We start from the raw sequence: 6,000 nt of genomic DNA, 5'->3' as shown, positions 1-6,000 counted from the left end.
GGTTATGCAAAGTTTGTTCAACTCTTGAATAAACAATGGTGACCAGGTTTGCACAATATGGTGCAAACCCCAATTGCCACATTGTAGGGCTGCATACTCCAAATGGCAGCCAGATGCACTCAGCATATGTAATGGCTCATCATGGTTTGTTTAGCCCACAATAACCCAGTGTCATGCAAACTGGGGCAGTATCTCTTAAAGGACAGTTGATAGCTGGTAACATTCTGGTGATGTGTTTCATTAGGAACTGGAATGGCCCAAGAAACTGTAGATGATGGGCCAGCATCATTCATTTTTCATCCCCTGCATACACACACAAAAAGGAAGAGAAGAGAAGAGAAGAGAAGAGAAGAGAAGAGAAGAGAAGAGAAGAGAAGAGAAGAGAAAAAGTAAGGGGCAAATGAGGTCTCTATGTGCAGCAAGAAGTTCATCTGTGCTGGAACAGAGACAGAAAGGAGGTAAAGATCTGACTGCTACTTATAAGAAACCATCTTACACTATAAGTTCCCCCAGAAATCTGAGGCAGGACAGGAGTCTATTGGAATGTTAATGCTCTAAACCCTCATCTTATGTTCAGCCTGTATATTTGAGTAAATAAACCTTATATCACAGAAACACTATAAGTCTCCAGTGACCGACTTATAAGAAAAATGAATCTTGGGTAAGTGCTGGAACCCCTGAAATGGCTCACTACTATGTTTGTGGGTGTGCAAACATAACAATATGATACATTTATACTTGGGAATAACGTATGGAGCATAACATGCATGTTCCCCAAACTGTTTGGAAATCATAGGTTTTCATTCAAAATACAGGGAAGTGGATCTTGAATGCTTCTTTTTTCATGACTGGTAGGTACTTGAAGAGAAAACCATCAATTTAATATGCACACAATTCCCTCATAAATCACATATATTGTGATGATGTAGCTGTCTGAAAGAGACCTCTTAACTAGGTTTGTCATGTTATCTCCCAAGGAGGAAGACTATAACTATAGGGCACTGGGCACCAAGCTTTGAAGTGTTGCCTCCTACTACATTCCTGTCACATACCCCTACCCACACCAAATTGGTGGAGAGTAAAAATATTACACATTGCAACCATTATTGGAGGAAACTGAGAAACTAGATGACATCAGACCAGCAGATTAAATGGGGCAAATTCCATTCACAAACTGTCTTTGCCTTGAATTGTGAGTGATTGTGCCTGGTACTCCCAGATGCCAGACCCCCACTGATCCCCCTGTTGTTTCATTCACACCAGTTGAAAACCCTATATCCTCTTGTCTTTCCTGTGGGGAGGAGTGGGGGAAATCCACTGATATAGGCTGTTCTGTATATCAGTTTTTGGTATATCTCCAGATCAAATTATTATTAGCTCTATCTGTTGCAAAATAAAAAAATAAAAAAATGCAACCATGTGTGTGTTAGTTACAATTTAGTAACTAAGTTAAACCACTGTTTAACCTAAGGGGTGTTTCCACCAGAAATTTACTCTGAGCCAGCTACATGTTGAGGTCATTAGGGATAGATGACATTGGGGCCATCCAGCGGCCACCCATAGCTTATCAAGGAAAACCCAGATTTCCTGAGACTGCTTAAAGTCTGGTTCTTTTCCTTAAGTTGGGCTCTCTCTGGTGTAATTGTTGTATGCCCCAACCCCCGCATTTAGCTCAGGTATGCTAGCTCTGCCCAGGGGTGTGCCTTGCACCATGACCCCAGTCAAAGGGTGCTGAATGAGGCTCGCTCTCTGAATAGGGATGTCAGAGAATTCCGCCACAGATCTGGGTGAGGCCGAATGGGAGTGCATTTGGCCCACCGAAATCCATGGCAGAATGAAGCCCCCTGCCCCCCCGCCCCTCAAAAGGCATGCAAAACGGAGCACTTACCTGCTGCCATTCACGCTGCTTTGCGAATGGCGGCTGGGTCTGTGGCCGCCATTCACTTCTTCATTATAGCCATGATAGGCTACGTAAATACTTATGTAGCCTATCACAGCTAATGCAGGGATGCCATTTGTGTCCCTGTGGAGGCCGTGATAGGCTACATAAATATTTACGTAGCCTATCACGGAAAAAAAAAAAAAAAGGAATGCCGTAGCTGCCACCATTTGCGTTCCCTTTTTTTTTTTTGCCATGATGGGCTACGTAAATATTTATGTAGCCTATCACAGCAAAATACAGGGACACAAATGGCAGTGGCTGTGCAGGCTGCCCAGTGCAGGCTGCCCAGCGGCCGGATGTCCAGCTGCAGGCTGCCCTGGCCGGCGGCTCCATGGAGTCGCTGTGGAGCGGAGCCAGCCAGAGAGAATTTCGGGGGGAGGGATGGAGCGCCTCCACCCACCACAAATGTCCCCCTTTGAAAAGGTAGGTGACTTTCGTACATCTCTACCTCTGAATGCCCACAGAAATAACAGAGAAGCTAGGGATGTACAAAATGATTTACCTGTTTTGTTTCGTGACATCTGCGGTGAGGCCGAGGTGCTCCATCGCTCCCACCGAAATCCTTGCCAGCCAGCTCCGCTCCATAGCAACTCCGTGGAGCCCCCGGCTGGGGCCGCCCTCACCGACATCCAGCTGCTGATGGGCTGCGCAAGGACGCAAATGGTGGCCGCTGTATCCGCCACCATTTGCATCCCTTTTTTTGCCGTAATAGGCTACATAAATACGCCTGTGGCCGCCATTCACTTCACGATCGCGATAGGCTACATAAATACTTACGTAGCCTATCACGGCTAATTCAGGGACACCATTTGTGTCCCTGCGGAGGCCGTGACAGGCTACGTAAATATTTACATAGCCTATCACGGTGAAAAAAAGGGAACGCAAATGTCAGCGGCTACGGCAAATGGCATCCCTGCATTAGCCATGATAGGCTATGTAAGTATTTACATAGCCTATTACGGAAAAAATCATGAAGTGAATGATGGCCGCAGAGGCCTCACTGAGATCCGTGGTGGAATTCTCTGACATCCCTACTTGCGAGTTATTATTTGGGCTGTCTTCTGTCTTTGTGTTCACTGCTGTCTTTCTCACAACAAACTCATTACTGTCTCCTCAGAAGTCCTGTGGGTTAAAATGTGGGCTGGTTTCTGTCTTTATGTCCCCGCCTTTCTCAGCACAAGCATATGTGTGTTTACTCGGAAGTAACTCCCATTGTGCTCAGTGAGGCTTGCTCGGTTGCTCCTGAAATTCAGGTGCATCTAGACTTTCAGGGGAAAGGAGAAAGTGGGGGGAGGCTCTCTTATCAGTTGAGCAGCGCCTGCCAGTTAGATGATGTTCATGAAACCCGCAACCCCACCAGGAAATATGTTCTATGAAGTGATTTTTACTGCTCCGGAGAATCTGCTCATGGAACCCTGGTCACAGCAAAGCTGATTTGTTTTTAAAAATCCAGTACTCCTCCTTGCAAACACAGCCCTGATCTTGAGATTTCACAACTTCATGCTAAATTTGTATTAAAACTGTTAGAGATAGACATATAATTTGCTGTAGTTTGCTTAATTTGTGCGTATTTTGGCTAGGGATGGCGGAGAATTTCTCCATGAATCTCCGGGAGGCCAAATGCCAACGCATTCGGCCCCCCGAAATTGCTGGAGAAATTCTCCGCCACCCCCCTGCCACCCCCACCGGGAATGGGACTTACCTTTGGTGAATGTCCCTGGCGCTGGTGGCTCCTGGAAGCAGTTCGGTGGCGGTTCGGTGGCGGCGGCCGGTCTTCCGACCGGCTGCCACCGCCGCCATTTCCCAGTAAAAAACAACAACAACAAACGTGATAGGCTATGTAAAGATTTACGTAGCCTACCACGACTAAATTTTCCAAAAACACCGTGATAGGCTACGTAAATCCTTACGTAGCCTATCACGGCTGACTTTGGAAAAAGAAAAAAAACGTGTACGCAAATAGCGTTGCCCTTATTTTTGCGATAGTCTACGTAAATCTTTACATAGACTACACGTGCCCAAATAAGGTACACAAATGGCAGCGCCCATGGGCACCGCCATTTGCATACGCATTTTTTTCCCCCCAAAGTCAGCCATGATAGGCTACATAAGGATTTACGTAGCCTATCACGCGGCTGACTGCAGGGACACAAATGGCGGCGGCTACGGCCACCGCCATTTGCGTCCCAGCTGGCCAGGAGGATTCGCAGCCGGAGGGACGGGGCGCCTCCCCCCCAGCCAGAATTTCAACGGGGAGGAACGGAGCACCTCACCCCCACCACAAAGCAAGCTGCGGGACCAGGTAAGTGACTTTCATCCATCCCTAATTTTGGCCATAATATACTTATACTAGTATACTTGTTGCAGGAGCAATTTGTGCAGATTAAGCATATACAAGCCAAAATATGCACATTAGGGATGGTGGAGAATTTCTCCACGAATCTTCAGGAGGCCGAGCACCAACGCATTCGGCCCCCCAAAAGTGTTGGGGAAATTCTCCGCCGGCCCCCCATGCCCCCCGGGATGGGACTTACCGTGGCCGAATGTCCCTCTCGGCGGCGGGTCCTGGCAGCGGTTCATCGGCGGTTCGTCGGGGGTGGGGGAAGCGGCCGGTCTCCAGACTGGCTGCCGCCACCGCCATTACAAAATAAAAAACTAAAACACACACACACACCCATGATAGGCTACGTGACGATTTACGTAGCCTATCATGGCTAGATTTCCAAAGTCAGCCGTGATAGGCTACGTAAATCGTCATGTCGCCTATCACGGGAGACTTTGGAGAAAAAAAAAAGTGCGTATGCAAATGGCAGCGACCCATTTGCGTTCCTTATTTTGGCGCATCTAGTCTACGTAAAGATTTACGTAGACTACGGTGAAAATAAGGGCAATGCAAATAGCGTTCCCTTATTTTCGCCGTAGTCTATGTAAAGATTTACATAGACTAGACGTGCCAAAATAAGGAACGCAAATGGCGGTGCCCATGGGCCGCCACCATTTGCGTAAGCGCTTTTTTTTTCTTTCCCAAAGTCACCCGTGATAGGCTACGTGACGATTAACGTAGCCTATCACGGCTGACTTTGGAAATCTAGCCGTGATAGGCTACGTTAATCGTTATGTAGCCTATCATGGGTTTTTTTTTTCACTTTTTCTTTCGCGGCCGGGGAGACGGGGAACTTCTCCCCGGCCTGAATTTCGGCCGGGCGAGGCAGGGCACCTCCACCCCCTCGCCTGAACTTCGGGGGGAGAAGTGAAGCGCCTCCCCCCACCGCGAAGCAAGCTGCGGGACAAGGTAAGTCCCTTTCGTACATCCCTAGCACACATTAAGGATATTATGGCTGTAATATGCACAAATTAAGCAAATTTATCCTGCAATTTGTGTAAATGGTTAGTTAAAAGGAAAAAACAACAACAACAGATAAGTTCCCAGATTTTGGGAAGAAACCCTTGGCTCAGCTCACAAGTGCAAGCTGACGTGGGGGCGCCACAGGAATCTATTGGGCCCAGGAAGGGCCGATTTTCCTACGATGGATATCCCTGTTCTCAGATGTCTTTCTCCCCTTCCTTATCCAACTGTACTGTTAAAAAGGTGTTTGGTAGGCAGTGTGGGATGCAATAAAAATGAGGAGAGCGGCACACACAGAGAGTCATCCCCATGTACATATCAAAAAGGGTGGCATTCCAGGCATCCTGCAAGAGGTTACAGTTTACATGGTTACATAAAGTTATCACATGTAGGGGTGTATGAAACCCCACTTACCTGGCTCCACTGCAGTCCACAGGTGGGGGAGGCAATCCGTTCCTCCCCCTGGTATCCTTGACGGGGGGGGAGGAGATCCATTCCTCCCCCCTGGAATCCTGCCTGGCCGGCTCCGCGGACTGGCCAGTCTGCGGAGCCGCCGGCCAGGCCAACCCGCAGCGGGGCCTCCACCTGCTGCTGGGCTGCTGCGGACGCAAATGGAGTCTTGCATAGGGGACGCTATTTGCATCCCTGCTTTAGCCATGATAGGCTATGTAAATATATACGTAGCCTATCCTGGGCTAGTGTAGGGACACAA

Source organism: Heloderma suspectum, chromosome 6 (assembly GCF_057233095.1).
Source record: "Heloderma suspectum isolate Gila_16-S chromosome 6, 16-S_ref, whole genome shotgun sequence".
Classification (NCBI taxonomy): Eukaryota; Metazoa; Chordata; class Lepidosauria; order Squamata; family Helodermatidae; genus Heloderma; species Heloderma suspectum.
This window is presented reverse-complemented; position numbering follows the sequence as displayed.